The 8,842-nt window shown below is 43.3% G+C and overlaps 1 long non-coding RNA gene across 1 annotated transcript; it reads left to right on the top strand.

Annotated features, from left to right (window-relative positions):
• The first annotated feature begins 2,177 nt into the window (after window positions 1-2,177).
• Window positions 2,178-2,537, top strand: LOC135240914 (uncharacterized). The gene is made up of 2 exons (XR_010325830.1): window positions 2,178-2,215; window positions 2,319-2,537. It is a non-coding gene; the product is annotated as an uncharacterized LOC135240914 (long non-coding RNA).
• Window positions 2,538-8,842: the final 6,305 nt, after the last annotated feature.

Below are 8,842 nucleotides of genomic sequence, written 5' to 3'. Positions count from 1 at the left end.
GTTATTTATAAAACCTTACTTTGACGTGGAAATGATCTTCTCTACGCAGTCTAGACTTGACAAGTGATTTTCCTACTGGCTATGTAGGGATATTGCAGTTTGGGACATATGCGTCCAAGCCTGTGGTGAACTTTGCATTAGCTTTATGAACAATTTGTTCATTGCAGCAGGAACACACTACTAAGTTACCTGGCTTTGTTTGTCCACCCACTGTTTAGTCCATCGAATAATACGTGTTGCCGGTCTTTAATCTCCTCTACCATTGCAGTGATCTCGTCTTCCAAAAAGTTTGCTTTTCTCTTTTGGTCCATAGTTATTCCTGACTAAACCCTCATTTGTATTAACATTTTATAAGGGGAAATCGCTGATTGTAAGGCATGTTCAGGTGCTGTCAATTTTAAGTTAGAGATTTATAGATCATAGGTGTGAAAGTTACAAATGGGCATCTTAGAACCTCAGTAAGCAAGGTTTTTTTTATGCTCAGTATCTTTTGATAAAAACCATAAGCAGTCAGAAATGATCTTAAAACTAAGTATAAACTGAAGGACATGAGGCCCCAGGAGTCTTTGATTGGGGCTTTTTTAAAAAATGGTTGATCTGGTCCTGGAGAACCAGAGTTGTTGAATTTAAGTGACTGATTCAGACCTTAGATACCAGGTGACCTGAATTTACTGTGTAATCAACCAATTGGTTGCTGTGCTAGTCAAGTGCCGAGTAATCAAGCCAGCAGATCTTGTGGCTCTCCAGGAATAGGAATGAGGATCACTGGCTCAAATAAATGCTGCAAACAGCATTTACACCTACACCCATGTTCACTTTCCTTCCTGACCTTCCCCATAATCTAATTTTTAATGTCAATTAGAAGCTCATTGTATTAGTCACTTTACTACACTGTTGGAGTGCCTATGGGGACCGCTAGAGGATAAGTTGAAGTGTAAATCCACGCAGTTTACAATGGGGCAAACAGCTTCCAGTCATAATGGAAGTTGTACCTAGTTTGATCCAAGGTGGGTACCCTAGTCCAGCCTTTAACAGGCACGGGATGTTTTCCCCTTGGCAACCAGCCATTGCACAGCCCCTTAGTTCCAGTGAAGGGGGAGGAGAATATTTAAGCCCATTCTAGATCATTCTGTGCTTCCAGAAGTTTCAGCATGACAATTCCAGGAAATACCTTTTCCCCACATGAGCACAATACAAAGTGATACTGCTACCTTTCCTCTAATCGTTACCAGAAAGTGTACCCCGAGCCGTTCAAGCCATGTCACGCTACTGAACAGCCTTTGCACATGAGGCATGTTTCCAAAGCATGAATGATAAAGACGACAGCCACACGTTAAGCACCTTTTTAAAAGCAATGCTTCATGAACTGAAATGCAAATATGCAATTTAAACAGGCATATGAACCAAAATGGTCAATGGAAGAGACCGACAAGCCAACATGTTACAACCAGTTTATTAAACAAATCCAAGCACAAGACCGATGTTAAGCAAACACTGTTCTGGCATTGAAGTCATTCAAGTACAGGAGTTACCAAGATTGTGAAAGGTATAAACTACATGGTGCTCTGAGCACATTTGCATTTTCAATCACCTTGCTGTAATAACAGATGTAGGAAACATAGACTTCATGCCAACTTTGCCATTGTACCCAGTTGTAGAGTGGTAGGTCCCAGAGTTGTCATTGCTGCCCATGGCCGCATCGGTAGAGTTGCCGGGCTTGTTTGCGTCAGGGTCGTCGGCGCCGCCTCCTTTGGCCGCGTCGGTAGAGTTGGCGGGCTTGTTTGCGTCAGGGTCGTCGGCGCCGCCTCCTTTGGCCGCGTCGGTAGAGTTGGCGGGCTTGTTTGCGTCAGGGTCGTCGGCGCCGCCTGCTTTGGCCGCATCGGTAGAGTTGCCGGGGGGCTTGTTTGCGTCAGGGTCGTCGGCGCCGCCTGCTTTGGCCGCATCGGTAGAGTTGCCGGGGGGCTTGTTTGCGTCAGGGTCGTCGGCGCCGCCTCCTTTGGCCGCATCGGTAGAGTTGCCGGGGGGCTTGTTTGCGTCAGGGTCGTCGGCGCCGCCTCCTTTGGCCGCGTCGGTAGAGTTGGCGGGCTTGTTTGCGTCAGGGTCGTCGGCGCCGCCTGCTTTGGCCGTCGGTAGAGTTGCGGGCTTGTTTGCAAGGGTCGTCGGGCCGCCTCCTTTGGCCGCTCGTAGAGTTGGCGGGCTTGTTTGCGTCAGGGTCGTCGGCGCGCCTCCTTGGCCGCCGGTAGAGTTGCGGGCTTGTTTCCAGGGTCGTCGGCGCCGCCTCTTGGCCCCGTCGTAGAGTTGGCGGCTTGTTGCGTCAGGGCGTCGGCGCCGCCCTTTGGCCGCTCGGTAGAGTTGGCGGGCTTGTTTGCGTCAGGGTCGTCGGCGCCGCCTGCTTTGGCCGCATCGGTAGAGTTGCCGGGCTTGTTTGCGTCAGGGTCGTCGGCGCCGCCTCCTTTGGCCGCATCGGTAGAGTTGCCGGGCTTGTTTGCGTCAGGGTCGTCGGCGCCGCCTCCTTTGGCCGCATCGGTAGAGTTGCCGGGCTTGTTTGCGTCAGGGTCGTCGGCGCCGCCTTGCCTGGTAGTGCGGGCTTGTTGCGTCAGGTCGTCGGCGCGCCTCTTGCCGATCGGTAGAGTTGCCGGGGGCTTGTTTGCGTCAGGGTCGTCGGCGCCGCCTCCTTTGGCCGCATCGGTAGAGTTGGCGGGCTTGTTTGCGTCAGGGTCGTCGGCGCCGCCTCCTTTGGCCGCATCGGTAGAGTTGCCGGGCTTGTTTGCGTCAGGGTCGTCGGCGCCGCCTTTGGCCGCATCGGTAGAGTTGCCGGGCTTGTTTGCGTCAGGGTCGTCGGCGCCGCCTGCTTTGGCCGCATCGGTAGAGTTGCCGGGCTTGTTTGCGCAGGGTCGTCGGCGCCGCCTGCTTTGGCCGCATCGGTAGAGTTGCGGGCTTGTTTGCGTCAGGGTCGTCGGCGCCGCCTCCTTTGGCCGCATCGGTAGAGTTGGCGGGCTTGTTTGCGCAGGGTCGTCGGCGCCGCCTCCTTTGGCCGCAATCGGAGTTGCCGAGCTTGTTTGGCGCGGGCCTTGGTTTTGCCGGGTTGTGCGCAGGTCGTCGGCGCCGCCTCCTTTGGCCGCATCGGTAGAGTTGCCGGGCTTGTTTGCGTCAGGGTCGTCGGCGCCGCCTCCTTTGGCCGCATCGGTAGAGTTGCCGGGCTCGTTTGTGGCACCCCCGGATCGGTCTGCGTCTTCACCAACCAGGGTCACACCAGGATTAATGAGTGGATGACCTTAAAACAAAACAAAGTTAAGCATACAAATCAAAGGAAACGCTTCAGATTTGAGAAATAGGATTGTACTTAATGCCTTGTTTTAAATTATTATTATTTTTTTTAATATTATTATTACCTCCATCAAGCACCAGCAAACACAAAAAACCAAACAAATGCCACCACCCCATTGCAATCACACAATGAACATTCAACTACAGCCAAGAAGCCTGAGCTAATATACCCTCTCACCAAGAGAGGAAAAAAAACCAATAGCTAATCACTAAAGCACCCCAGGTGATCTCAATGAAGATGATTTGTCTTGTTATGGCAAATGGTTACTAAATATTCACTGAAAGGTAGCCTGTTCAATTGACACACCTGTTTTGCATAATCAGGGTTGTGCTTTTATTTCCTGCGTTTTCATTTTTCAGATGTTTTGTACAAATTAAGACTTTTCAATCGAATCAGACCTGCCAATCAGTTGCTTTCAATTAGAGCAATCCAGTTAAAGTTAACAACATTTGGAAGAGGCTGCATTGTATTGTTAATTAAGTTGCTGCCAGGATGGTGCTGGCTGGTGTTCTGAGGAGAACATTCATCCTTTTCCAAAATCATTGGAGAATGCTTTTGAGAATATGAGAGCTTTGTAAAGATATAGTGTATCATTGTTTAGAAATAATAATAATAATAATAATATATTGATTAGTCTTCATTTCCTAATGTGTAGCACCTCATTAAGGGGGTTAGTACCATGCCAATGTTGATCCGCTTATCAAGTTTACTATTGGAATTGCGAATCAGCTGATTGCCCTTCAAGTGTTAAAAAGCTTATTTTCCCCATTATTATGTGCATGATCTGCCATTACCAGTTCAAATAAACATTCCATAACAAATGTGCATTGTGCAAAAGTTTTTTTTATTTTATTTGATGTTTTGATTTTTGAACACCCCCTTTTTGCAGACTTGAAACAGTTTCTCAGCCTGGATTCCATGCACACTTAATTGTCACAATTAAATGCAAATATTTTTTTCTTCTTTTTCTTCCCAATCTCAGTTTGGTTGAGGTCAGAAATCATCAAATGTATCTTGTCTTTGTGAGAAAAGAAAGAAAAAAAAAAAACTAATTTTAATTTATTCAAAAATCTTTAAAGGAAAGGTAAAAGACATTATTGATTGGATTCAGGCCTTGTTATTAACTTCTAAATTCTGCCTGACTTCATCACCCATCAGAATACCACATGAAACAGATTATTTATAATTACTCAGGCATTAATTATTGCCATTCATGCTTGACTGGATAAATTGGGCAACTAGTTAAAAGTATACTATGCAGGTCTTTTGCAGCCCATCTAGGCTCTGTGTTTGTCTCCTCCTCTGTCTTCAATCTCACCCACACCTCCATTGAGGAAGCACCCTCGAGTGCTACAAGTGGTTCCCAACTTCAGTCTTGGAGTACCCCAGTGTATGCTGGTTTTCATTCCAACCACAATTGCAATGCCAGAATTTTTACAAGTTGTTCATTTTTTAAATTAGGTACTTTTCATGTTTGCTTTTTTCATGTTTTATTAACCCACTTAAGCCACATCATGTCAAAAATGGCCATGAACAATAAAGTTCCCAAGTTCATATTAATGTAATTGTTTGCAATGTTGCACAATAAGCACATTATGAACATGGGGATTTTATTCTTCATGGAATGCTTAGCTATTTCTGACGTAATGTGGTTGAAGAGGGTAAATAATCCCTCTAAACATGAAAAGCACCTAATTAAGAAAACTTTACAACTTGTTAAAATTCTGGCATTGCAATTGTGGTTGGAACGAAAACCAGCATACACAGGGGTACGCCAGGACTGAGCTTGGGAACCACTGCTACAAGCAATATGTCAAGCAAAGAACTGAGGTGGTCAGAGATGTTTAAAATCACATTTTTAACAATAATAATGATTCCATATAGATGGCAACATTAATTAGGCAGTGTTATTACGATCTTTTACATTGAGTGCACCCCTTAATGTGTGAGAACATTGTACGGTACTCCATAGTGCAACTATTTTGTGTGTTTTCTCATTTGCTATTTAGCTATTCTGGACATTTAGTTAGAACTGTGATGTAAACATGAAATCGTATGTGGAACATTAGCAGGCCATATGTATATTATTGCTAGCTAATACACTTGTAAAGTGAATGACTCAAAGTTATCTGTATCCTATTCATATATTAGCCTCTTTATTTTCTCAAATACAATGTAACATGTACATGTTCATGGCTATGGATAACTGGTACTTCACGCAAATTGTAGCCACCTTATCTGACCTGTGTTCTGTAGTTCTTCCAGCGTCCTTCAGTATGCAGTCATTGTGCGTAGCTTTGGATAAAGCCGCTGCCAAATAAAATGTAACATAATATTACATTGTTATATTCTTGAGGTACAGAGTTGAAAATACATTATTGAAATTAATGCAGGTGAACTACTGATAGCTAGGCAGTTATACTGAGTTCTATCATCAGTCAACTCTGATGAGGACGATTTGCATGTTCTCCCTGGCTGCGTCGGAATAGTCAAAAAAATTACATCCTATGTCTTGTCCTAACCACTTTTCCTTGACTTCGATGGAAAACATCATGAGGTCAAGGAAAGATGTGAAGGAGAATTCATAAGGACTTAGGAAGAGACAACCGTGGTGCTAAGAGAATCCGACTGCACTTATACTAGGCTACGTAATTATGTGACGGCGGATGTTATTGACGTGGGTCTGCCGTGGCGAAACTACAATGTTCCGAAGATGGACTACTGAAAGCGCATCTTAGATACTTTGCCCTGTGCGTTCTTACCGGGTTGTTTCATGCAGGCTATATAAATGTGGACAAACCAGTGAAAAATATTACTTCATTACCAAGGTTGGAATTGAAATTATAAAAGGAATATAGGCTACCAGTCACAAAAGTGAAACGAAATGGTTGTCACATTGAGAATGGTTGCTCGCGCTCACCCTCCTGTTCACTCATATTTATCGACGTGAATCCCAGTTAAGTATCCCTTTTTTCTTGAAAGACAGACTTCTGTGTTCTGGCTAATATGCTGATTATGACCTGATTACAAGCCTATGCATATAATAGCTTAAGAACCACCACACAACTCAGTCATGTTGATCGTTTGTTTTCGTGGACGGCAGAATGGTGCATCGCTTTAAATGTTGCTGCCGCAAGGAATTGTGGGACGGCATTATCTCCTTTCCTTTCGTAAAGGACGGTCCAGTGTGCCCTATGCTAAAGGAGATAAGAAGGGAAACATTGAAGCACCTTTCTTTAGCGTTTAGAAAATTCGACCAGCTCTTATCATGGCTGCCGCTTAGATACTTCCGGGTCATTTCACTCAGTTAGGAACCTTCCTAAGCAAAAAAGACTATTCGGACGCAGCCCCTTTGTCCGTTTGGGTTTCCTCTGGGTACTCTAGTTTTCTCCCACAGTCCAAAGACATGCAGGTAGGTTAATTAAAGAATGATGAATGGTGTGTGTGCCCTGCGATAGATCGGCGACCTGTGCAGGGTGTATTCCTGCCTCTCGCCCAATGCATATTGGGATAGGCTCCAGCACCCCCCACGACCCTGCCCAGGATAAGTGGGTATAGATAATGGATGGAGGGATGGATGGATACTTTATTAACACAAACTAAAAACAATACTATGCATTGGCAAAAATAAATTGAGTGTCATGAACAACCACCTTTCCAAGGTTTATTGAGAAACAGGATCAAACGGTCTCAGAAATGTGGCATGTGAGCATAGCAGTCACAATGACCACAAGATTCAAACACACAAGAAATAAAACAGCTTCACTTCTGATGGGCAAACTCTGCTTTGCAGTTTACCTGATGCCCTCACTACTTTCAATCTATTTCAGATACCCAATCAGAATCCTCTACCTGATCTAAATGAGGGAGGGAGGGAGGGAGGGAGGGAAAAGGAACATGTGCTTTACCATATTAATGTGGGAAAACAAGAATAAAAGTAGGAGTTGACTTGGTATTAATGGTATCTTTAGCTCCTACTAATTCAAAAGAATGGTGATTAGCAAGCAATCATTTACTCAGCTTCCCTCTCCTAATCTCTCTAGGGAAGCTGGCACGTTCAGTCGCCTAGAGGATGAAACAATTTCTGAGGTGATGTGTGTGGGAGACAGAAGTGTCAGACCTTGCTTCCCAACATAAGATACCACAAACTGGCACCTTGCTGCCAAAATATGTACTCAATTAGCATGATTCCTCACAAGTGTCCATACAGGGGTCCTTGCTATACCTTGCAGTTACAAAACCAAAGTGTTATGAAACAACATATAGAGGGAAATTTATTAAGGGGCGGATAACAAATTATTTAATATCATAAGAATGAATGGAGAGAGAGGTTATAAATTGTCTTTTAACCACAGCTCGTGATACAATAGGCTACACTATTCCCAACACACGCTGCCGTAAATACAGCTGTTTCACTGCATTCATGTTTCACTGTTTTCTTACTGTATTTTTCATGGCAAACATATTTTGGTTATGTTTTTGTAGCCTATTCTAGGCTCTTGCACATCAAACTACAATACACAATTATTTTTAAATACCTTTTCTCTCTTTCGCTATACATGGTTTTCGGTTTCACCTTGATGCATTAAGCAACAGTAATTACTGCATTCTTAAACACTTATATTTTTATGGTCATACCTTGACACATTAAACAGTATACAATTATTCTTAAAAGCTTTCTCTGTACGTATTTTACAATCTTATCTTATTTTACAATCTAACCTTGAAGCATTAAATACATGTATTCTCAAGCACGTTTTAATATGTTTATGGTTCTACTGTGACACAATATACAATACATATTTACTATGTAATTTTCCGGTGTTACCTTGACACATTATACAACAATTACTGTATTCTTAAACATGTTATAATTAATGTTTATATTTTTATATGGGCATTATTGGTGGGTTGCAGTTGGGATAAAACAACGTAAGTACTGGAACTGATTTGACGTAAAGTGAAAAGTGAAAGTGGTCCTAAATTACTTCACAGCATGCCAGAAACTGGGTGCATGTGGGACCAGGATACTTTGTGGTCACTCTGGTCGAGCAACAACAAACCTTTTTGCTCTGCCTTCTTTTTTGATTAATTATTTTATCTTGCATTTTGTGTTGATTTTCTAAAATTTCCTTACCATTATTTATTTTCAATACAGCACCCCTAAAGAGATTTTATTCCTTGTTGAATTTGAAATTATTAACACAATGCAAACATTCTTGATGCTATTATGAGAGACGCTAATCAGCCACTGTTTTTCTTTCCCAGAATGGCACTTGCATTCAAATAATTGCAAAATTGTCTGAAATTTTTGCTTCCTTCCCATGCTCAGGTCATGCTGGTTTTGGTGTGGTTTACAGAGAGCTGAATGCATTTCTGGATAGAGCTGAAATGCTTGTGTACACAATGCTCTTATCGCTGGCAACAAATCAGGGTTTTTTTTTTCTGTCTATATCTGTAGAATATTTATTCAGCTTCACGTTCTTACATTTTCATGAGATGCACACCTGCAGC

Source organism: Anguilla rostrata, chromosome 15 (assembly GCF_018555375.3).
Source record: "Anguilla rostrata isolate EN2019 chromosome 15, ASM1855537v3, whole genome shotgun sequence".
In the NCBI taxonomy this organism is placed as follows: domain Eukaryota; kingdom Metazoa; phylum Chordata; class Actinopteri; order Anguilliformes; family Anguillidae; genus Anguilla; species Anguilla rostrata.
The sequence above is the reverse complement of the archived record's forward strand: the minus strand, read 5'-3'. Positions and strand labels throughout refer to the sequence as shown.